Raw genomic sequence first — 25676 nt, forward strand, 5'->3', positions numbered from 1 at the left:
CCAAAATCCAGAGGTTTTTATTTTTATTTTATAACAACTGCTGGGGACCGCCTCAGATACTATGAATAATTAACATATACTTTGGGAACTGGCTCTGGCTGTAGGGTTAAGAGTGATTATATCTTCTAACCATTTGCTAAATGTGAGGACATCCTCCTTCAGCACCCCATTAGATGGTTTCCCAGCAATGTATGTTCAGTCACATCAGAAAGAATTTCTTAATTTGGAATGATTGTTGCTGTGAGTTTTAGTCTTGTGTAGGGAAATCTTTAAAGTTTAAAACTAAAGTTGTCCTGGGCATTGGTGGCACATGCCTTTAATCCCAGCACTCGGGAGGCAGAGGCAGGCGGATCTCTGTGAGTCCAGAGCAAGTACCAGGATAGGCTCCAAAGTTACACAGAGAAACCCTGTCTCAAAAACAAAACAAAACAAAACAAAAAAACAAAAAAAACAAAAAAACAAAAAACTAAAGTTGCTTGAAAAGTTAAAGTTGCTGGTCAGGACCCCTTACTTGGACTTTGCCAGAATAGCTTTAAAAATGCAAAGCAGTTAGTCCAAGACAATTGTGTGTATGTTCCAGTGTGTTTGCCCACATGTGTGTGATTTTGGGGGGAGAGTACAGATAGGCATATGTGGAAGACTAGGACAACCTAGTCTGTCATTGGTCTGGACATTCACCACATAAGCCAGTCTGGCCAGCCTGTGAGCTTCTGGGGACCCTCCTGCTCTGCCTACCATCTCTGATTATATGTCTCTACTCTCCTATTGCTGAGTATAGGCATAGCCCACCCCAGGCAACTTTTTACATGGGTTCTGGAGACCTGAGTTCAGGTCTTTATGTTTGCAAGGCAAGTGCTTCACTGTCTGGGCTTTCTTTCCACCCTCTGCCCCTAAAGTAACTGGGAATTCATTTAGACCTGAAAAGTCTAGAGTTGGTAGTGTTAAAGCTACTTTAAACTTCATCTTCTTGCCAAGAAAGAAGGAAAACACAGCTTTGGCCTGAAAAGACTTTGAGCCTGACTGCTAACTCAAGTTTATCAGTAGTAAATGTGGCTCAGTTGGTCTATGCCAATGGTTCTCAACCGCTGGGTCACACCCACCTTGGTGGAGTATCAAATGACCTTTTCACAGGTGTTGCATAGCAGATGTTTATATTATGATTCATCACAGTAGCAAAATTATAGTTATGAAGTAACAAAAAATTAAGTTTATGATTGGGGAGTCAGCACAGCAAGAACTGTATTTTTTTTTTTTTTTTTTTTTTTTTTTTTTTTTTGGTTTTTTGAGACAGGGTTTCTCTGTGTAGCTTTGGAGCCTATCCTGGCATTCGCTCTAGAAACCAGGCTGGCCTCAGACTCACAGAGATCCGCCTGCCTGGGCCTCCGAGTGCTGGGATTAAAGGCGTGCACCACCAAAGCCTGGCTTTTTTTTTTTAATTTTTTATTTTTTTTATCTTTTGGTTACAGGAACTGTATTTTAAAAAGGATTGCAGTGTTAGGAAGGTTGAGAACCACTGGTCCATGCTCACACTTTATGTAAGTCCAGCAGTATCTTGTTGGAGCCTGATTAATGTAGTGCCACTATTAGCATTGAGTGGTCCTCCTTTCTCTTTTCCTTCTGGTGTGTTTTGGTTGTGGATGATAGTAAAATTGGACATCTTCAGTTGCTTGGTTTTAGAAGTCAAGTGTGGCGGTCTGTTTTCCATTCACATGTCATACACCTGGTAGTGTCAGTCACTACACCCTCCCTGCTTGACTGAACTTTTATTTCTAAAATGGTGATTTTTCTTTTTTTAGACAAGAATATACTGTACCATAACCCTGCAAGCCAAGTATTAGAGTAGAACTGTCATGTCTGTTTATAAGATCCTGAATGCACTGTCATGAAAGGAAAGGCTGGCACACTCTCTGACAGATGCTGGTCAGGACCACACTGCTCTTTGTTTGCTGTCTTGTAAGCTTACAGGGCATTTTTCCATATGCATACTGTCTCTTTCTATTTGGTAAGCATTGATTATATTTCCTTCTGTTTCTAATGGAGCTTGAAATTAATATGGGTTTGGTTTTTACTGTTTTGTTTCTCCTAATCAATGATGCTGGCATGCATTGAGAATACATTTTTAAAAAGTTGCTGTAGCCAGCAACGGTAATATGTCTTAGAAACCACTTAAATATACATATAAATGATACTTAATAGAATTTTTGAAAATGTTTATTGATTTTATTTTTTGGAAACAATCATAATAAAGAAGGCCTACAAATTTGTGTAAGAGCAATAATGTAATAGGACATACTGCTGAGTCAACTGTACTGCATAATCAAAGTGACTTTGTAGTACATGGGCTTAAGGTTTACAGAGATCTACTTGCTCACTTCAGTCTTGATCAAAAAAAAACAAAAACAAAAAACAAAAAACAAAAAAACAAAGCAAAAAAAAAAAAAAAAACCATTAAGGGCAGATTGCATGTCTTCACCATGATCTGAACAGATCCCATAGTATGGTTTCACAGTTGCATTCTGGACTTTTCACTACATTACATGTATATTTCAATAAGTCTATGCAGAGATAGCCTGTTTAGGCCATAAGAATGGGAGCTGCATTTCCCAGTGTTAAAGCTGTAATATTTCTAAATGGCATTAGATCAACATTTCAATAATTACACCTAATTACCAGAAACTAATATTAATAGGTTCCCTAAAATAATGGGATTTATTTTATTTTATTTTTTTTTTACATTTTTGAGTTCTGAAATTTGAAATCAAATTATTGGCACCATGGTGTGCCCTCCTCATTTCTAGGAGAGAATCTCTCCTCCAGGTTTTGGTGGTTTCTCATTTCTTGGTTTGTGGCAGCATCTCTTTCTCACACTCTGTCTTCATAGGTTCTTCCTGGTGTTCCATCTACCTTTCCTTTCTCTTGTCAGAGTGAAATTACCATGTCAGTTCGCAAAGCTCCATCTTAAAGCACTGTTGAAAAAGAAAAACCGGGTGCATTCATTGGACGATTTCATCTCAAATCCTTAATTTAATCACATCTGCAAAGACCCCATTTCCAAGTTCTCAGGGTCAGGGTTTGAACATTTCTTTTTGGGGAGCACTTCTCAACCTAGCACACTTACAGTGCCAAAAATGTTAAACCTTTCACTCAAAATCATGAAACATCTTCAGCTGAACTCCATGGAGAGTGCTGGAGCAGACACTTAATATTAGCTGTCCTCGTGACAAGGCCAACAAGGCCAGCGCATCCTCGTTTTCTCTTGGGGGCCTTTAGGAAGTGAGGCTGACCACACAACCTGGATTCCCGAGTTCATTGCCACGCGTTGTATCCGAACAGGTCACCAAACAGTAATGTGTTAGAAAGACTTCAGTCCAGACTTTTCGGGTACAATAGTCTGCTGCTTATAAAGCATGAAACATTTCCCCTTCATCAATGTAGCCTTTGGTCTCCTGGTACTACTGTGTAGCCCATGCTGGCCTCTAACTCCATAATCTCCCTTAATTAGCAGATTATGTTTTATGAGAGTAAAGGAAAAGCAAATATTAATAAAGAATACATTATCACGAGAAAATTAAGTCAGGAAAGCTGGTGTGTCACATGTACAGCGTTGGTGTTGAGCAATGGTCTGTTAAGCCATTTGCTCACCACACTGCATTTATGATAAAATATTCACTGTTTTCTCTCTTTTTCTGTTCTTGGAAATGGAGAGTATGCTCAGGCCACTCAGTTTATTTTTTAAACAGTGAGAAGAAAAAAGAAATGTCTTTGTGACTTTAAAAATTATGTGCTGTAACCCCTTATCATCCAAATTGTTATTTTCAATTTGTCTTTTGATTTCTGTCTTGAGAAAGAGGCATTACCATTTAAGCACGGCTACATAAAACATGAAAGAGGAAAAGAAGCTGTGGTGCTCACTAATTGTGTTTGGAAGAGGTTGCCGAAATCCTGGGCAGTTTGCTGGAGAGAGTGTTGGATTTGCCAGACTGGTTGGCATGATGAGTAGCAGCTCTTTGGGAACATTACTGCGTAAATATTAATTCTGTAAAAGAAGTGCAGCTGGAAGCGTCCTCTGGTCTGAATTTGTTAAGGGGAAGTACAGTTAGGGTGGGCAAACCATATCAACACTAGGACTACTTACTGCACTGCTTTTATTTTATTGGTGTGAGTATGTGGTTGCTGTTGTTTTTAGGTACAGACTTGCTCTGTGCCCCAGGCTGGCCTTAAGATCTTCCCTCCTCTGCTTCCTGAGGGACTAAGTTGTGATTCAGTGTGCCAGGCTCTAGGACTCTTTTTGAGGTTTTTTTCCAGAGTCTCACTGTATAGCCTTAGTTAGCCTGGAGCTTACTAATACAGCAAGCCAGCCTCTCTGCCTCTCAGTGCTTGGTTTAAGGAGTGCACTCATTCATAAGGTTTGCATCCATTTGCATGCTGACCATTTGTTCTACAATTCTGAGGGGTGGTTTGAGTAGTAGAGTGGAGACTCTACTATGCTTCATATGCTTGATCAGTTTTCTCTGCACTCAATGGTAATCTAAACTCAACTGAGTGATTGGAAAATTTGAATTGATGGACTATGGACTGAGAAATAGGACTTTTTGTTCTCTATATATTTTCATGTAATAGGAAAACATAATGCTATTTCATGTACTCTGTGGTTGGAAGTTTTTAGATAAACATTTGTGTTTATTAATCTTTTTTACTGTATTTCTCCCAGCTGTAAGGAGCTTATGGGAAGTTCATGGTAATCTTTCTTTTAAGGTTGTAGAGGTTTAAAAAAATTTTTTAAATGTTATATATGTGCCTATTTTGCCTGTATGTATGTTTGTATACCATGTACATAGAGCCAGAGGAGGCCATCAGGGCCCTTGGAACAGGAGTTGAGGATGGTTTCGAGCTGCCATTTGGGTGCTGGGAACTGACCACTGGTCCTATGCAAGAGCAGACAGTACTCTTAACCATTGAGCCACCTCCTAGCCCTGATCGTAGAGAACTTTAATGGACCTTTGAACCTTGCCTTTTCCTAGCTTGCAACAGCTGTCTCTCCTGGTCCTGATGCAGCCTGTGGTTAGTGCTCTTAGGCTTGCTAGTAGATGAGTCCAAGTGGGGTCTGTTGGTTGGAGAGACACCCTTTTATTGGAATATCAGGTACATTTTAGGTCAAGATGTGGGCATGATATCTGAGCTGCATTTAGCAAAGCTTACATCTCTCTATGCCCACCTCTGCTTCAAGGACAGGAGGTAGGCCAGGCCTTATTCCCTGTGTAAACATAGTGGCTTCCATACTCACACTGTTCAAACATATTTGCTGTTCTTGACACTGAACCCTGAAGTAGGGTCAATCTCACAGTTGGCAAACACAGTAAACTTGTAAAACTCAAGTGTCTTCACAGAGGCAAGCTAGTGTGCATCCTGTGTTGTGAGTTAAATGTACTAATACTACCTCGGTGAGAACTGAAGTGGTTGCATTTTTCTGCCTGCTTGTGATCAGAGAAAAGGCAGGCATTGTGACTTGGTGGCAGAGTACAATTACATTATTCAGTGAATAGAATTAAAGACTGTAACCTTTGGAGTCAAACTAGATTTGTGGAAAATATGAAAACTGCTTTTCTGTAAGCCAGGGATATAAGATTTCAGTCCTTTTCTTTATCCATTCACACTAGCTTCTGAATGTTAAGCTTTCAGAACAAGCAAGCAAAATGGCTGCTGTCTGTATTCTGAGCAAGTAGGGAAGGACAGGCTGTTTTGTCTTCACGGGGCTTTCTTATATCCTGTAGTGAGCAGGAGAATATCAATGACCACCTTAAGGAAGAAAGAAGTTGCAGTAGTTCTGTTAGAATATTTTAGAACAAGCCCACAACTAAAATATTTATCTGACATCTGAATAGAGCAGGGCAGATACTGGCTAGGCTGTGCCTTTGAACTGGCACCGAAGCACCGCTTCCTTCTTCTTTAGTTCTCTTAACCTGCCGATATCCCTCGATGCACCAGCTCTCTGGATCTGGGGAACACAAGTTGTCATCTTCAGCCTAGCATCTTTAAATGGCTTGGTTCAGAACACAGAAATCCTTTTATCTTCTCAACTATTAGACACTGGAGTGGATATGATTGAATTAAAGCCTTGTCAAGCATTGACAGCACTTGTCAGATGGCAGCCCTTGACCCTGTATACCACTCTGGTCTGCTACCACTGTGCTCTGTGATCAATCTTATTTCCTTTTGAGGATGTTCGATTCAGAGCTTTTCAGGTTGCAGCCTGATGTGGTGCCTTTGTCTGGCCGATGGCAGTTGCTAAGTATAAGTGTCATTACAAAACTCGGGGCCCAGGTAACTGGTGTCCCCACCTGTCTTCACCATGTGAAGAGTGGAGAGGAGCTCCCACTGCAGAAGCCCTTCCTTCCTCGTTTGTTTGTTTGGTGAGACGATGAACCTGAGCATGGAAGGGCAGCATGCTCTGGCTCCAGAACCCGGTGTACTGCTCTTAAAGCATTTCTCTGCTTCACAGATCCCCAACTTCCATTCTGGGCTTATGGCGTGGAGCAGCTCAGCAGTGTTTAAGGACAAGTTGCTCCAGTCATGCTGAACTGGGCCCTTCACTTTGACAGACTTGGCCTGCAGCTGTCACAGGATCAGTACAGGCCCAGGGACCACTACAGTTATCCTAGAGGTCAGGGGCCAGGTTTGAGTGGTTGTGAGACTGGGGTGACTTCCGTCTGCTGTGCTTTTCAGAAACCTGAGGTACTTAAAATAATGTAGCAGCTGCCAAGACATTTTGCAGAAAGAACCCTTGTCTCCTAAAACATATTTACAACTCGGGCTGGACTGTTTGTTTAATTTCTAAAACATGGGAAGGGGGTGTTCAGGTCAACAGACTCTTAAGTGGGACTGTGGATTTGCTAAGTTTTATTATTATTGCCTAATTTAGTTTATTTCTTGGAATGGGAGGACATCGGGGATGTGTTCCTCTATTGCTTTTAAAAATGCCGCTGCCATCTTAAAGCAGGCAGACCGCCATATGTTTATGATATAGTTAATTTCCTCAAGGAAGCAGAGCTACATGGCTGTGCTGTTCTCTGAGCACTCCTCTGTCAGGCACTCCCATACTCAGTGTATGTCAGGATGTGGCAGCAGGGCTGACCTCTGAATGAGCAGGGTCTGCTGGACCTTGAAGCTTTATGAACATTTATAGTGACATTTGGTTTTGTGTTCAGGCCCCAAGCTGTCCAAGATGTCTTAGTGTTGAAGAAATGTGGTGGCCATTAGTCATTCAAAGCTGGTTTTCATTTAATCGGTGTTTCTCAAGCCAGATCATTCCCCCCACTGCAGGTTTATTTCAGATTTAGAAGCTTTGTCATTTATTTGTTTGTTTTGAGACAGGGTCTCACTATGTAGCCCCAGCTGATCTGGAACTCTCTGTGTAGACCAGGCTACCCTTTGATGCATACAGATTTAACTGTCTCTACCTCCCAAGTGCTGGGATTAAAGGTGTGTACCACCACGCCTAGCTGATACTTTTATAAAATACAATAAAAATGAATTATTAGAAAAAATAAAGACATAAAATACAAGCTCTGCTTTTAAAAATTAGTTTCAGTAGGGATAAAATTGCTTTAGGTTGCTATAAAGGTTTCTAACTGTATTCACGGTTTATTTATTTTTTTTTTATGTGTATGAGTGTTCTTCTTGGTATATGTCTGTGCACCACTTGTGTTCGTGATGCCCCTGGAGGCCAGAAAAGGGTATTGAATTCCCTGGAACAAGGAGTTACAGACAGTTGTGGGCTGCCATGTGTTAGGAACCAAACCCAGGTCCTCTGTAAGAGTAGCCCATGCTCTTAACTGCTGAGCCAGTTCTCCAGCCCCTAGTCTCAGGTTTTGCATTTGCCTTCTACAGATTGGGAGTAAGCCATTAGCAGAGGGATATTCATTTACTTGTACTATGAGTAATTCGATATTTCTGCCTGCCTCCCTCTGGCCCTCTTCCTTGTACAGGTCAAAGGCAAGTTTAAATTCCTGTGTCGTTTTACTGTAGCTAATGTCAGAGTAGCAAAGCTGAGGTTTATTGATCTTTTATTTTATCCACATGCCAGCACTTTCTGGGCTTTCTCCCTTAATTTTCCCACCTACCCACTGAGTCAGATGGATGTTTGCTGTCAACTCCCTTTCTCCAAATAGGAACCTAAAGCCCTCAAAGGCTAGATTTTAACTTCAGTCTGTTGACTGTATTGTTGTCTGTTGACTGTTGTCTTAGCCCCCTAGGTTTTGAATTTCATTTATAAACTAAGATAATTAAAGTGAAGGAGTAGACTTTCAAGGTGTGTTTAAAGAAGGAAAGCTAGTGAGTGGGCAGTTGTTTTGAAGCCTTTTCTCAGCACACTTACCTACCTCCATTCTCAGGACTGTTGTTTCTTTCTTAATAAATGGTCTATTTTTACTACCTTTAATATTTTGAGAAAGATATACCATCTTGTTTTCTTTTTTAATTTAAATTGTGTGTATGTAGGCACACACATCTGTGCATTCATGGAGCCAGAGGACGTTGGATGTTCTCTATTACTCTCAGCCTTACTCTACTAAGACAGGGTCTCACTGAGCTGGGGCCAGGGTGTTGACCAGTAAGCCCCAGAGATCCACCTGTCTTTGTCCTAACAGTAGTGGGTAACGGTGGTGGGGTTGAGCTTACAGGTGTGTGCATGGCCAAACCCAGATTTTTGTGTGGGTTCTGGGGATTTGAATTCATGTCCTCAAGCTTGCACAGCAAGCAGTGTTACCCACAGAGCCATCTTCTCAGGTCAGGTATGCCAGCTTTTGAAAGGACAAGATAGGTCTTGTTCTTTTTTTTTTTTTTTTTAACTTAATCATAAAATAATGTTGACTGAGTAAAAAGCTGGATACCAAACCTTGATGCAAAGCCCTGCTGGGTTTGAGCAGAGTTTTTCAGGAGGACCAAACCTGATCATCCAATTATACTCAAGATGCTGCCTTCTTACTGTTGTTTGAATTCACTGTGCAAAGCACAGTCTATTATTTCTCAGATCACTGCCCTATAGGTGTACAGTAAGACTTGTGTGTAAACCAGGAGTAGCTTTTAGTTCAATTTTGTACTTGTACAGAATAGAATAGATTGTGTACAAGTTCTTGTTTGATCTTCTTTGTTTTGTTTCAGAAGCTGAGCTTGAGTTAGAAGGATGATGCTAGAAGCAATTTAAAGGGTGTGTCATATTTTTACTGTAATACTGGACTATTGATTGCTGACTTGTTTGTTTAATGCAGACCCATTTCCTTACTTTGTGTCTAACTGGCCATTAAGCTCTGGCAGTGTGCCGGAATGTTGAAATCTTGTATTGTATAATATGATTTGGCTGCCTAAGGGTATTATGTGTCTTTGAATTTTAAAGACAAAGACAAAGCTCTCAATTTTGCATGTATTGTCTACAAGATATCTACAAGATAATTGACTTCTAGGAGACAGGAGTTGACATGCAGCAGAACATTAATGCATGTCATCATTTCTCTGGACTAAGTGACCCTTACAGTAAATACAAACTAACACCACTGAATCATGAAGAAAATACTAAACAGGGAACTGGAAAGGGTTGTGGCCAGCGCACAGGAGTGTTCACAGTTAAACACTGATCAAATGCTCTGACAAAAACAAGAGAAAAGGTTTATTTGGCTTACATTTCCACCTTACAGATCATCCTGGCAGGGAATTTAAGTCAGCAGGAGCTTAGGAGAACTGGTCACATTCCATCCACATCGGGACCAGAGAGCAGACAATGGAGGCATATATGCCAGTGCTCAGCATGCTTTCTCCATTCCTTATGGTGTACAACTCCTTTTCTAGGAATAGTGCCACCAACAGTGGGCTTGCTTTTCCAAGTCAACAACTCCTTTCCTAGGAATAGTGCCACCAACAGTGGGCATGCTTTTCCAAGTCAGTGAATGCATCAAGATAACACTCCCAGACAGGCTCACACCATCATAATCTAGACAATTTCTCATTGAGTCTCTGTTCCTAGGTGATGTTACACTGACTGTGTCAAGCTGACAATTAACATTAGTCTTAAAGTGAGACCTACTTAATTCAGATCTAACCTGGGAATCGGTTCCACAGCACACTGTCTGGACTGACATGCTGCCTTATAAAGTTGTTGGAACAGCCACCATTTTGAAAGTATTTATTTGGACAAGATACCAAATATTAGGGCTGTGGAAAATCCTGTTTGAAACAACAAAGAAGACTGAGGATGTGACTAAGTCAGTAGAACGTTCGCCTTACATACATGAGCTGCTGGGTTTGATTCCCAGTACCACAACTGGATGTAGTGGTGCTCACCCATAATCCCCACACTCAAGAGGTGGAGGTCAGAGGATCATAAGTTCAGGATCATCTTCTGCTACATACTGAAGTTGAGGCCAGACCAAGCTATATGAGACTGGGGGGGGGGGTAGAGGGAGGAGAAAGAAAGAAAGAAAGAAAGAAAGAAAGAAAGAAAGAAAGAAAGAAAGAAAGGAATGAATGAATAGAAAATTGGCATATTTTTAAATGAAGTGAGGAATTAGTACATGAAGCATACATTAGAGATTAGAGATGGTCTGAAATGTCTATTACTACTCAGAATTATTAAGTACCTATAAAATGATACGTGGTATTTTGTAATCAAAAAACATTCTGTTGTGTGAAAGGGACCCAAGACACATAGATTTCATGAACAATCATTGAATCATTTTATTATTTCTCAGAACATTTGGAATGCTATTGTGAAAATCCATGCCTTTGCCCTAGTTTGGAAGCTTTTAGGAGAAGAAACCAGCCATTAATATGTGAACTATTAGTGGTGTATCAGAACACTCCTGCTATTTGTGTAATACTTTTTCAGTGGGCGTTGTCCATTACTTATTTTTTACTGTAGTACTCGAGGTGGTCCAATGATGTTGACCTCACTCTTCTTAATTTAGAAATTATGATGGCTAATGTTAATTGTCATCTTCTCGGGATCTAGAGACACCTGGGAAATGGCCTCTGGACCTGCCTACAGGGGATTATCTCCATCATGTTAATGGATGTGGCAAGTCTTATCTTAATTGTGGGCAGGAACATTGCCATTTCATCCTTCTCCATTTTCTGACTGTGATGAAATAGGATCACCTATTTTAAGCTTCTGCTGCCCTGTCTTCTCTGCCATGATGAACTTTACTGTCTTAGTGAGTGTTCTATTGCTGTGAAGAGACACCATGACCATAGTAACTCTTATAAAAGAAAGCATTTAATTGGGGCTGATTTACAGTTCAGAGATTTAGTCCGTTGTCATCGTGGTGAGAGCATGGCGAAACGCAAGCAGACATGGTGCTGGAGAAGTATCAGAGAGTTTTATATCCAGATCCTGGGGGGGGGGGGGGACGGGCTGACTGACTCTGGGTTTTTGAAGCCTCAAAGCCCTCACCATTCACACATTTTTCCCAACAAGGCAACACCTAATCCTTTCAAATAATGCCACTCTCTGGTGACCAATATTCAAATCTCTGAGCCTGTGGGGCCTTTCTCATTTTCTCATTCAAACCCCCACCTGTAGCTTGAACTGTGAGCCAAAATAAACCCTTTCTTCCTCAAACTATTTCTGTCAGAATATCACAACAAAAGCAGAAAAAACTAAGACAGAAGTGGAAGAAATTGACATCAGAAGAGATTAGCTACTGTCAAATATGAGGCTTGAACCCAGATAACAAACGCATCTTGCTTTGCTGAAGAGGGCATCAAGCAGTGGACTGGTAGAGTGACTTTGATGTCAGTGTTTTCTGCAAAGACACTAAGCCAATTCTTGCTGTTATTTTGTGGGCTTATGTAGCCTAGGCTGGCTTCCAGTTTACCTAGGTAGCTGAGGACAACCTCTTCCTAGATCTGCCGCCCAAATGCTGGGGTTACAAGTGCGAACCACCATGCCTGACTTGATTTTATTGTGTTTATGGGCACATATGCATATTTTCTATTGTTTGCTTCATTGTTGTTTTGGGACAGGGTCTTGCTTTCTAGCCTAGGCTGGCCTCAAACTCACAGTCCTCCTGCTTCGGCCTCAATGCTGACCTCATAGGTGTAGGTCAGTGTGCTGCACCGCTTCTTTCATTGGTGGCTTTATTCATATTTTGCCCTGGTGTTTGCTCTTGGATAGCTTCTTTCTATTTTATTTGAAATGATATTTCTATTTATTTCTTCCTAGGTGAAAAATTTGGGGTAACCATCTGGTTTATAAGGATGTATAAAGTGCTACTTAGAAAACTCATTGGTAATTAGGGCTCCTGTGAGCTTTACAATGAACAATGGAGAGCTCACTTTTTCCTCCTGAGGAATACTTTGGAACAAAAAGTCACACAGATGTTTGCTGTTGCTGCTGACACAGTTCACTGCTAGGTGAAGGGCTTGACATTGTTTTGAGATTTGTCAATCTAGAGCCCATCAGCCACATTTAGGCTACGTGAATAAGTCCTTGACGTCAAGTCTGCTAACAAGTTTAGAGCTTTAGGGGGACCTGAATGTCAGGGTGTAGAGTGGATCAGAAGAACCTGATTGTTTTATACTTGATCCTTCTCTCCCTTTCTTCCCTTTCATTCTTGTTTGCCTGCTGTCACGTGTGTTCCCTCAGTACTAGTTAATTTTATTTTGCATTTGCATCCTCATAAAAATTGAATTTAGTTTAGGCAGCATTTAGCTAATTTGTTCATATTTTATTCTTTCTTCTTGTTTTCTGAGACAAGGTCTTACTATATAGCTCAAGCTGGCCCTGAACTCAGGAACCTACTGTTACAGCCACCCAAGTGCTAGGATTACAGGCTTGTTGTGTTCTTTTAATAAGTATCCTGAAATGAATTTCTTTACTTTTTGATCATTGTCTAAATTCTCTGCTAATTTTCTACTCTTGATTTCAGGTTGATGTTGAAGATCTGTAAGAATTCTCTGTTATATAGAGAGGTTTGGAGTGAAGACTGTTAGAACTATTCATTTTTAAGGATGAATTACACATAAAAGCAGGCTACTAAGTAGAAGAGAGGGTGGAGAAGATCAGTGAAAACAAGACATTCTCCCTCACACTTGGGGAATGACGTTGGAAATTAATCTTTTTGGCTTCATGCACACCAGTTCTTAACTTTGCATGCTCCTGTATCTTATTTTTCTATAGGAGGTTTACTAGAGCAACAGACTACTGCAGAGACCATCAAAGAGGTCTGGGGCCATGTGCTTCAACTCTGTCTTTTGTATTAGCTTTCTGCCTGATGTTGGCTTTAATTTCTTTCTGTGTGACTCTCATGCACATTTTACAACTAGAAGCAGACTCTTGGTTGGTGGTTGCAGTGTGGCACCCCGGCCAGTAGCATTTCCATCACGTTAGGGCTTCTTAGAAGTAGCCTGCTCAGCCTTACAGATGATTGCCCTGGCATGAAGCCTGTGTCACGGATGCCTTAACAAGTGGTTTTGTTTGGGGCTAACTCGATTGTGTGAATACAGAAGGCTAGGGCAACTGGATCCTGCTTTTCTAGATGTTCTTGTGGCTTTTGGATTCAGTCTACCTGTAAATAACCCCAGAAAATAAATTTTAGCACCAACCTATAAAACAGTTTATCTTTAAAAGTGCTTGGGTCCATAATCACTTGTGATGGGTTTGTTTGGTTGTTTATTTATTTGTTTGATTGTTTTCTGCTATTGTTTGGTTGGTTTTGATTTGGCCTCAAGTAGCCCAGGCTATTGTCAAACTTAGTGTTTGGGCTAGAACTTTTTGTTTGTTTTTGAGATAGGGTTTCTCTGTGTAACAGCCCTGGCTGGCCTCAAACTCACAGAGATCCGCCTGACTCTGCCTCCCAAGTGCTGGGATGAAAGGTGCAGCCATCACTTCTCTTTTAGAACCATCTTTGTTTTTAGCTCTGCTTCATCAAGGACACAGTGGTCAAGAAAATATATGCTTATCATACCTATTATGACTTGATTTGTCAGTTATAATTTTTCATTATGGGAATATTGAATATAAAATTGAATCTGTAGCTTAAAATACATACCTAAAAATTAGTCATGTAGAGGAGAATGAAAAGGAGAGTCATAGGAAAAGGGTGTGGGATTAGTAATCTCATTTTGGTTCATCATCACTGTCCTCTCTGAGGCTTCGAGCGGATGTTCAATTGCTTCTGCAGACATTAATAATTCATGGGTGGACTATGCCAAAGGAAGCCTTAAATCTGGTCTCTCAGCAGATTAAATACACCGTCTGCCATCAGTAGGAGCCAGAGAGATGAAAGATGGACTTGTTTTTATTCATTAACATGAGTCCCTCTGCCTTTCTCCCAGCCTCCTTTCCTCATTGTTTGCCTTTGCATCCCCACCTCAATTAAATGAATCCTGGGGATCTTGGGTTTACCATTAGTGTCATTAGATTTTACTTTTCCTTAGCCGCAACTAACAACAGATGCTGGGAGAGAAAGCAAAGGAACAGAATAAAGTATCTCCTTGGAAATGTCTAAATCAGTCTGCATATTTGAAAAATGTATTGAAATGTGCAGCCCATGTTTTAGAAATCATTTAAAATGACGTCTGTTTACTTTGAAGAAAAATCCTGTTGTGTTCTTCGTATAGGTCTGGGGGAGATTTCCCACTTTACAGACAAGGAAACTGAGGCACAGAGCAAATGACTTGTGTGTAGTTCCCTAGACCCCATTCGCTTTGGGGCTCCAACTTCAGTATATGTTTCATGAGATGTCTCTGTCACTTGATCACAGAGGTCATATGCAGGTACCTTTAATGAGGTACTTCAGTTTTAATAATTTGCCAAGCAGCATGGTAGTCTGAGAGACTATGAGCATATAGTGTTGTGTAGACATCTTAAGAACTTCCAGATAACAGCTTTCCACGTCTTACCAGCCAGGGACTGAAGGATGCTCTGTGAAGGGCATGTACAGTCCCTGTGCCTGTTACACTGTCAGTTATTAGGCTTTGTAACAGGATTTGGCTGTTTGAAATGCCCAATAGTGAGAAGCTGTGTGAGGTGACAGAACTGGAAATATTTGGTCTCCTCGGTTGTTTGCTGTGGACTGGTATGAAGAAACATGTTGATAAAACACAATACTTGTTTTTAAGACCATTTGCATCCTGGCCTTTTAAGCTGATGGAGAGAACAATGCAAGGAAAACAGACAGCCTATTTTTTAAAAAAACGTTTCAGAATTGCAGATTCCTGTGTCCCTAATTTAAAGACGAAAACCTGACAGTTTTTTATAGGGTGACATAAGAAAACTTGTAGAACTAGACAGGCTGCCCTGAAGTGGCAGGTGAGGACAGGCCAGGGTTGCCTCTTCATCCCTTCATCTAGAGCCGCTATCCTTTGTGCCATCAGTTTTTACTGCTTGTTTTCTTTTTCCTCTTTTTCTTTTTGTTTTTTTTCAGACAGGGTCTTGCTGTGTAGTCCTGGCTGTTCTCAAACTCACACTATATAAACTAGGCTGACCTCAAACTCACAAAGAGATCTACCTGCCTCTGTCTCCCAAGAACTGGGGTTAAGAGCATACCACACCCAGATTTTGATTATTTTATTAAGGCTTACATCTTTGAACATAATTCTATCATATCTTGGTACCAAATACTTTAGGAATGATGTTAAATTTCACAATAGGCATTAAAAATAAAAGTCCCAATGTATAAGTTTCCTTCATAGAATAACTTTTACAGTTATATTTATGTACACACACACACACACACTCACACAACTGTGTGTTTGTGCCTCAGTGCACATGTGTAGGCCACAAGACAGCTTGCAGAGTTGTTCTCTCTTTTCTACCTTGTAGGTTCTGGGGATGGGACTCAAGTCATCAGGCTTGGCAGCAAGTGCCTTTACTCACTAAGCCATCTCGCTGGTCAAGAAAAAATTTTAAGAATGTATGTTTTGTATGAGTGAATGTGGGATTCTGACCCCAAAATGAAATAGTTTTTGTTCCATGTTTAAATTATTGAGGACTGGGTAAATTTAGTAATCCTATTCTTTTATAATTGTTTTTAATCTTTAATTTTTTCAGTCAGGATCTCACTATGTAGATTAGGCTGGCTTGGAAGTCAGACTCGTAGAGCTCACTTACCTCTGCCTCCCATTTGCTAGTAGTAAAGGTGTGTGCCACCATGTCCTGTCAAATAGTCCTTTGTTTTTAACTAGTGACCTAAAAGTGGAAATAAAGATGTGCAGCAAAAAGCTCACATGGAAATCAAGATCTGTCTTTCCTCTAAGATAACAGTAATAGCACGATTTGCCCTACATTAGTAAGGAAATCTACACTGTGAATACGTGGATTTATAAGACAAATCTTGGGATGTTTAATATTAGTATTTGCTCACATGACAGCTTCCCTACTAAAGTTAAAATGAATTGTAAAAGGATTCTATTTGTAGTCAACCTGGCAAGAAACATGTGTTGTGTAAAGTACAAGGGTAACAAGAATTAGCAAGCTAAAGCCCTTTTGAAGCCACCACTATCCTCCATGTGATAGCGTCAGAGTCCCTGAATCTGGGGCTCAGGCTTATGCCTGGCAGTTCTCTCAGTGCACTGTCACTGGGTGGTGAGCTCAGCAAGCAGCAATAATGTCAAGTCCCGGGCTAAAGCTGAGCCCAGGCCAGGTGACTTCAGGGCCCTGGCCAGAGCCTCAGTTTTTCTGTACCTCCTTCCATAACTTGTCCCACAAAGGAAATGAGTTTTCTCGGGTTTCATAGCTATGGATTTCAGAGTCTTCCTGTACTTCATTGCCTTCTCTCTCTCTCTCTCTCTCTCTCTCTCTCTCTCTCTCTCTCTCTCTCTCTCTCTCTCTCTCTCCTATCCCTCTCCCCTCTCCTCTCTCTCTCTCTCTTTTTGTTTGTTTGTTTTTCCAGACAGAGTGTCTTTGTGTCTGGAACTGGTTCTGTAGACCAGGCTCAGAGATCCTGGCGGAACTCAGAGATCCGCCTGCCTCTGCCTCCAGAATGCTGGGATTAGAGGTGTGTGCCATCACTGCCTGACTTGTTCCATGTCTCTCAATACTGAAGTCTGTTAATGTGAAAGAGGAGGGAGAGGGAGACAGACAGACAGACAGACAAGACTGATGGATGACAAGCAAAGAGCTCTCGTTTCTCAAACCCAGGAGGTTCCTTATAGCTGTAATAAATGTCTATAATTGCAGCACCCAGAAGGCAGACACACGAGGGTCACCAGGGCCAGTTTGAGGCTTCTGTCACAAATTTGTGGAGGATATTTCCTCATTTTATTTAAGCCCATTGCTTACTGGCTTTGCCAGGGAGCAGCTACAGTTTTCCTCTCATCCCTCCCACTGGTGTTTGAATATATTGTCTCATATTCATATCATACCCTAACCCCACAGCAGAAGAAGACAGAAAGAACCTTGCCTCCAGGTGGCAGGAATACCCCTGCTCCAAGCAGGGAGTGCTCATCTTTGCTTTTGGCCAACTGGCCTGAATATGAACAAGAGAGAATGAACCTTGACTTGTTTTACTGAAAAATAAAGACATAACCAAGTTGTCTTTTTAATTGACTGCTTCAGTATAGTAGTGTTCCTAATACAGGATCCTGGATAAAATCTGTGTCATGACTGTGGGTTCCTGTTGGTTTTCAGCTGATGTATAAGGCTAGATGAGCCATGAATGCCTTCCCACTGATGCTGGTTGGGAGCCTTTCATCCTCCCAAACCTTCTTGGCTATGAGAAGGCTGCTGACTCTGAGAATTGAATGGTGTTGGGAATGATGCTTAGTCACAGGAAGAGTTTGGTTGGTGCTGTTCTATATGCTGGCTGAGAACCACCTCAGTGTCTGCCTCATCACCTAAGGTTGGAATTATCTCAGGAAGCTGAAGAAATTTGAAAGAACCAACAACAACCAAAAATAATACTTTCTTCCCTTTTTAGCAATCATCTATCTACATCTTCTACTTCTGTGAGACATAGTGGACTGGAGTGGTTTCACTGAGTGCTTATAAAAAATTGTATGGTACCCATACATTAGAATTAATGTGCCTTCCAGAACCTCCTCCCCGTCTTCCATCTATAAAGTCAAGACTAATGGTCCTACAGCAGGATCAAACTGGCTGGCTGAGTGGGGGTGCTATGAAACCTGAATGCCCTGGGAGTTCTGAGTTGAAGTTCTGGGAAAGCTGGAGAAGACTCCATGGAACAGTTGGGACCTGGTTGGGCCTTGAGAGATAAAATGGGTTCAGCTTGCAGAATGTGAAAGGAGGATAAAGGGTCATAACCTGACCAAAGCGAGGAAGGAGACCGTAGAAGTGATGTGCTAAGAAGTGATTCTTTTGTCCTGTGCATGTGTTTGCACATGTGTGCATTACGTGTTGTAGATGAAATGACCACCAACAGTGAAGTACGGACAGCAGGTGCTGTTGAACAAGTGTGAGAGCAGGCAAATATTAAGAAGAAAGAAAATAGGGTTACACTGTTGTAATCTCAGCTTAGGCTAACATGATGAATGAAACCCTGCCATTAATTTAAAAAAAAAAAAAAACGGATATACTCGTTAGCAATATTACTTGATCTTTCCAGCAGTGCAGTGAACCTGGCAAAACAGAGCCCTCCCATAGATCATGAAAGTTTTAATTTTTGATTTCTGAGTATTCTCCTGTGTATGGTCATTGTACTTATGGAACTTTACAGTTGCTTAGATGAGTATGGTTTTATCTGACAATGGCTGTAATTCTATGTGAACTATAGAATTTCAGTGACTTTCTTTTTCTGTTCTACAAACTTACCATTTGTATTTCATGTTAATAACTATTAGATGTGTAAGTTTTTCTACCTCCTTCATTTACTTGAGATAGTCTTATTTTTAAAAAGACATGTTTGATTTTTATTTGTGTTTGTGTATTTGTGACTGCATGAGTTTATGTCCCTGACATGAATGCAAGTACCCATGGAGGTCAGAGGGTGTTGGAACCCCTGGACTGGAGTTACAGACACTTGTGAGCTGCCTGATAAGGGTGCTGGGAACTGGAAGTGCATTAAGGGCTCTTAAACACTGAGTCATCTTTCCACCCCCTAAGATCAGGTCTTACTATATAGCCTAAACTGGCTTTGAGCTCACTATAAAGCCCAGGCTGTCTTTTGAATTTGAAATCCTCCTGCTTCTGCCTCTGGCATTACAAGTATGAACCAAAATTCCCAGTTTTGCTTGTTTTTAGTGTCTAGAACTAAATTAAAAAATGATTGCCTTGTAGACATTTAAGAGTGGATTAGTTTGTGTTTGGTTAATGACACAAGGTGCGACACCTCTTATGTAAGTGCACCTGGGAGTGTTTTCCTGACCTCCCCGTCCAGGCATTGAGTCTGAAGGCAGATGAGTTATCACCCCTGTGCTCTCAGCCTTTTCTACCAAAGTGGTTGGTTTGCAGCTCGGAGCTAAGCTTCTGCCTGGTTTCCTTCAAAATTGTCACTGATTGGGGAAAGAGGCTCTGAGCTGCTTTAGAATTTATTCTGACACAAAGAAATACCCTCTTAATTTATTTATTTATTTATTTATTTTGGATTAGTAGAGAGTAAAAAAGTCTTAACAGACTCAATGTGCTGAGATTTTGCTTTTAAATAAACGATGGGTTTTCTCACTCCCCTTGGTGTTTGTTTTTATGAGTTAGAAATGTCAGGGACATCTCAATCGGCAAAAGTTTTGATGATGTAAGAAATGTTAGTTATATTGTTTTTCTAAAGCACCAAAGTCTGTGACCTGGCTCTGTTTCTTTAAAGACAAATGATGATGATACATTAAACAACCTTAAGTAGCCAAACTCTGGATACTAAATGGCCAAATTAATATTTATAAAAAAGTACATTATGAAATTGGCAACTATCCTATACCACTGAGGTTCTACAAGTATAGGTGCTGGGTTTGCAGCCAACAGATTGTACTCTTAGGCTCTGTGATGTCGCTTTGAAGAGGGAATGGTCTTTCAGATTTTCTTTGGAGCCTGTGCCATAGTGATGGCTCTCCCTAACTGGTCTGACTTTAACCAACCGGGCAGAGGTCTTGGGCAGTTTCATCTTTGCTCTTACACAGAAACATTCCTGCAATTGCATACTTACTTGCTGCATTGAATTTCCTTTTGTTACAATAAAAAAAATTAGTATTTTGATCTTTAATTTTCAGGTTATATGTTAAACATATGGGAAAGAATATCCCTTTCTGACAAGCCCCTTAAAAATCATTGCAGTAGAATGGGAACAGTCATTACTTACACATCATATGTTTTCCTCTAAATGTTGTGCTAAGAAGTGACAGTTGAGCTGAGCATATGTTAATAAAAGGCCTGCATTTTCCTGTGTCACCGACAGTTTCATTGGCTGTATATTCTTGAAATGCAAATAACCTCTGTTCTGTTCAAAGATATAATTAACCCAAATAGTTATTTAGTATCAAAATCTTTTAACTGCTAAGAGACCAAGCGTTTAAGATGGTGAATTTACTGTTCTCTGAAGGGCAGTGCCATAGACAAGGGCACAGTGATCTGAGATATTCCTGCATGTGGGAGCTACATATTCTGTAGATTAAAATGGCAGAATCTGCCTGCTGCTGTATGAAGTCTTTTAACTACCATTTATTTTAGCATCATGACATGTGCAGATTCCTGCTGCTCAGTTAAGGGACCAGCTTTGCACAACTGGTGTTGCGATCTGTAGCCACAGCACTGCATCACAATGCAGCAAATGCATTTTCCACCTTAACTGAACATAACAGAGAAGTGATTATTAACCATGCAAGATGTCGGAAGTCATCAAAATTTCACATCAGAATAATTGTAGTGGCTTGGGTTGGAGGAAAAAAGTATCATAGCATCCCTTGCCTACATGTTGTCTCTCCCCCTCTTTAATCTTAACTTGGTACAGTCCGTTAACAATAAAATACCCTTCTGTAACCTATAAACTGTTACTCCCATCAGTTTGTGCTTGCAAACTGATAGCTGACTTCTCTGAATTGTGTGGAACACTTCTGATGGTAATGCTCTGCTCAGGGGGTCTGCCATGCACCTCCCTTTAAGGGGCTGCTACAGTCTCATTGTCTAATTGGACTCTAGTGCTTTATCATATTAGCACTTGCAGAGAGGTTGGGTTTTTTTTCCCTTCTTTCCTCTCTTTCTTCCTCCTCCCACCGGACTCTTCAATTGAGGCAATTTAGGGTGGGAAACCCTAAGCACTGGTGCCGGCAGCGTTCACCCCACCAGAAGGACATGGAAGAGCTGCAGTGACTGGCAGCATCGGCTGGGCTGCAACTCCTTAGATTTTTTTTGAAAGCGGCAGGTAGGATTTCTTGTTTCATAAAGAAATTAAAATAAATGTGCTCTGGTAACAGAGTGACAGCATGCTGCAGTATCTTTGAAAGATAAGATCTTGGTTTGTGTGAAATTGTGAGATAAATTTGGTAGCAGTTAACTCATTTGATATGATAGAAAAAGTATTTGATTCTTTTGAGAAGCACTCAGTTTGTGCCTTATCATTTTAGTGCTTTTCTTAAAAACAAAAAATTGTTTGGGTGGGGCAGATACCTGCTTAAATATTCAAAGAGTTTATTTATTTATTTATTTATTTATTTATTTATTTATGGATTTCATCTTTAAGTAGCAAGTAGTGTGGACTTTCTTCAAGATTTTTAAGAGACAGGTGAACTACAGAATTCTTACGATGTAAAATATGAAGACAGAATTTCTTTTCTTTGATAAAACCAGTTCCTTCTTTAGAATTGAAGTGTGTGTATGTGTGTGTGTGTGTGTGTTATCATAGAATCCTGTAACTTATGTTTCCTGTGTAAGGAAAAATTACTGTCAAAGATATTTAGAATTGTCTCACAGGGAATCTTTTAGCGTAAGATTTTAAATGAGAAAAATTAAATATTAACTCCTAATGTATAAATCCTAATCATTATCAGTTATTGGCAATTTAAATTAAGAAAGCTAATTGTAATTTCTTAACCCCAACTGAGAAGAATATAGGTCTTTTACATATATTGCACATATATTTCAGATTTTTTTAGAAATGAAATGAAAACTTCCTAAGTCATGTGAACATTGTCTTAAAGAATAATAAGATAATAATGTTTCTACAGATAATACTTAATAGCTTGATTAATATCAGAAGTAAATTGGTTTTAATTCAGATTAAATCAGTTCATTGTCACACCTTCAAAACCATCAAAACAAAAAGGTGATATATACTTTTTTTTTTATCTCAAGAATGTTTTATTGTGAGACCTGTAGGGTCTGGAGCTCTTTTTGAAGCTCAGACTTGGAAATTGCTCACCTGGGTAAGGGCTTTGGCCCCTTCAGAGGTGGGACTTTTCTTTACTGACAATAGAAGCTGAAAACCGATGTCAAGTGGGGAATGGAGACCTGCTCAGGGAGAGGAGCTCTGAGAATTTGGCTTCTCTCAGCCCTGGGGGGGGGGGGGGGTCTGGATTTACCAAGACTAAGATTCCTTTAAAACTCTGACCTGGTGCAGTGCTGCCAAGAATTGATTTCTCAGATGAGACAATGTCGTTTGCATTTTGTAAAAGATGGAGGAAACCTTTAATCCCTCTAACCTTGTGTACAGGGAAATGACTCAGTCATCTGTGCCTTGGTGGTACAGTTGCACCTTATTTCCCTTTGTTTGAAGTGGGTGGGTGCCAGTGCCTCCATCAGAGCTCCTTAATGTAATGTATGGAAAATGTCTCATCCACCATTTTTAGCAATTAGCTGTATCATGGGCGAGGCGAACTGGATTCAGAAGGCAACTGCAGAGCCATTCCATTTACATTAGCTGCTATGGCACAAGAGCTTTGTTACTGTAAAAGCAACATTGATTTTTGTATACCATGTAGAAGTGTTCTTTAGGAGGGAGAGAACATTCCCAGAAAGAAAATGGAATCCTTTTGTCTACAGTAAGTATTTCTCATATAGCTATAAAAGGTTGAAAATTTGTCTTTAGTTGAATGGGCAAAATAGACTTTGAAGCTAATGCTGCCAGTGTAAAAAAGTGTAGCAGAGAGCCTTGGATTTTTTTTTTAAAGTTATAAGTCAAAAATCAGATGAGCTATATTCTTAAAGCACGAGATTCATGACTGATTTTAACAAAAGACTTTAAGTAATTATTCATTAATAATGGTAAATATGAATCACAGATGGAAATGGTTCTTGAGGGGAAGAAAGAAACCTAAGAGTAGTAACTTTTCAGAGTTTCTTTTATTTTCTTTAAAAAGAATGTTTTCTATTTCTGAAAAGGATTGTTGAATTTTAGAGCTTTTTATTGTTAAAAATATAATCTATAAATACATGATTAAAAGGTGTAAGAAAAAAAGTGTCTAAAAATAAACAGGATTTTGTTCTAAAAAAATAATAGATTGGGGTTTTCCCTCTCACTCATGGGAACCATTCTTACTGCTTTTTGCTTAATTAATAATTGTGACTTCAAAAATACTCATATAAAACTCATTTTGGCAGCTATAAGCTTATAAACCTTGATTCTTAAATGTAGTTGGGTTTGAATTAATTCAAATCTTTGTTCTGCTGCTGCCAAGAGGGATGTGTGGATTTTAACTTTGACTTGTGTGTTTATTTTTAAAGGCTGAAGAATGTTTATCTCTTTAGCCCTGGCCATGAATTATGTCCGAAGAGTGGCTCACCAGGCTGAATGACTGTTTAAGTTCATCCTTCACAGAATTTAGTTCATGGAATTCTTGTGACTTGTCGTATGCTTAGAAAGAGTCTCCTATAGGTTGCTGGGGCTGCTGTTTGCCTTGATCACTGCACAGTTTCTGTTTAATAGATGTTGGAGACTAGGAGAGAGCAGTTTTCTTCACAGCAACTTTGCATTGACATAGAAGAGCGGTTGTAAGCCCTGACCCCTAGAGAGAGTCTGAAAGTCCCCAGTGCTGGTAGAACTCATCTGAAAGCCTGGCTACCAGTGTGCTTTTTTTCAGTCCTAAGGAGCCTGCATTGAATCCATTAATTGTTCATGTATATGCCAGAAAGCACAGGGCCCCTTCCCTTTGATTTCCACAAGGCATACACCTTGGAATGAAAGTGTCGTTCGGCCACGAATTAAAACTGCAACCTTACTTACATCGGCTGTGGCGTAGATTGTTTAAGGAGCTTTACAACGCCTTCCTTTGAAGATTCTGTGGGTCCTCCCTTCTCTCTTCCTGTTACTGGCTTTATAAAAAGCTCTATGCCAGTACCTTTTTAGATCAGATGGGAGGTGGCAGAGGTCTGGTGCTTTCTATTTTCTTTGCTTCCACACTGCTCAAGTTTGGCTGCTAGAAGAGGCTCTTCTTGATACTTGTAGGGCATTCTTGATTCTTTGCAGTTTTGAAGCTTTTCAGTTTTCACACAAAATTTTAGCCTTTTTTGATAGCAAAGAATTGGGTTGGTTCTTTCCCGTGACAGGAAATATATTCATATCACACCTTTGATTGCTCTGGCAGTACTATAATGCAGACAAGCAGACATGCCTGCCAGCCTGCTAGGAAGCATTTGGTGGCACTAAGATGGCAGTGAGGAAGGAGTAAGATGGCGTCACCCGGAGCACTGTGAAGAGAGCTGGACTGCAGTTATTTTCTTAGTCCTGTCTGGAGACACCCTTAGGTACTTGTTGTCACTAGGAGAGAGAAGTTTTGAGATTTTCCTAAAGGCTTGTTAGCACTTGTATCTAGACTTCAAACGCTACCTTTAACAAATTGTATTAACACATTGGAATAGCCTTTGGCGTGTGTTCTTTTTTAGTGTAGAAACTTGCTTGTTGTATGGATGAATTTTTAGAAAAGGCAGAACTATACAGTATCATTCCTGTGTATTCTTTGTCTCATTCTAGTTCTTCGTGGACTTATGTTATTTTGCATATGAAGTATGCCAATGCTTTCAGAACAAAGCTTACAGTGTTCCTTGTGTGACTCCCAGTCTAGAGTGTTCTGCGGGTGAAGTGTGGGCAGAAATGGTGATGACAATGCTGGGTTGTTTTGTTTTGTTTTGTTTTGTTTTCCCCGTCCCCATTTTTTATGGGTTTGGAATTTTGAGGAGCCGACCATGGAGTTTATCTAGCCTGATCAGTTCATCTGGGGTAAGTAAAGCAAGGTTTACTGCAGTAAGTAACGTTCTCCAGGTCAGGCATTGGGAAGCAGCTGATACTGTCCTGCATCCATAGCACCTGACTCCTCCTGACCTGCAGTGTGCAGTCTGCATCTGATTCCAGTTTTCTCTCTGTTGACTGGCTGGTGGATTGAACTCTCAGCAAAGTCAGTCTGTCTGTGCTGGAGCAACCTGACTTGGGTGTCTTGTTTTCAGCTGTCCCAGAAATGACTTACTGAGCTGTGTTTAGAGTCCTTCCTGGTTTGTGTTGAAGACGATTTGCACTTACCAATTTGTCTTTTGTAAACGCTCATTTAAAAGCATGATCTCTCTTGCAAATGGAGCTCCTAGGCTCATGGTGATGGTTGACCATGAAGAGTAAGGCACTCAACTGGGATGGAGTTGGGCTCTCTGAAGGCATTCCCAGCAGCTAATTCCTCTATTCTAGCTATGAGAAACTGTTCAGGGGTACCCCTTCTGCAAAAGGGAATGAGTAAAGGCATTTAACTGCCTTTCATTTGGGGCACTTTATACTTGAAAACATGGCCTTGCCCCATGTTTTCCATTGCTTCTATTTTTCAGT

At 40.4% G+C, this 25676-nt stretch overlaps 1 protein-coding gene across 2 annotated transcripts in view; it reads left to right on the forward strand.

The window, feature by feature from the left end:
- Window positions 1–25676, forward strand: part of Nup93 (nucleoporin 93) — an 87666-nt gene that overhangs the window by 25008 nt on the left and 36982 nt on the right. The window lies entirely within an intron of this gene.

The sequence above is a fragment of the Cricetulus griseus genome, chromosome 3 (genome assembly GCF_003668045.3).
Source record: "Cricetulus griseus strain 17A/GY chromosome 3, alternate assembly CriGri-PICRH-1.0, whole genome shotgun sequence".
NCBI classification, from domain to species: Eukaryota; Metazoa; Chordata; class Mammalia; order Rodentia; family Cricetidae; genus Cricetulus; species Cricetulus griseus.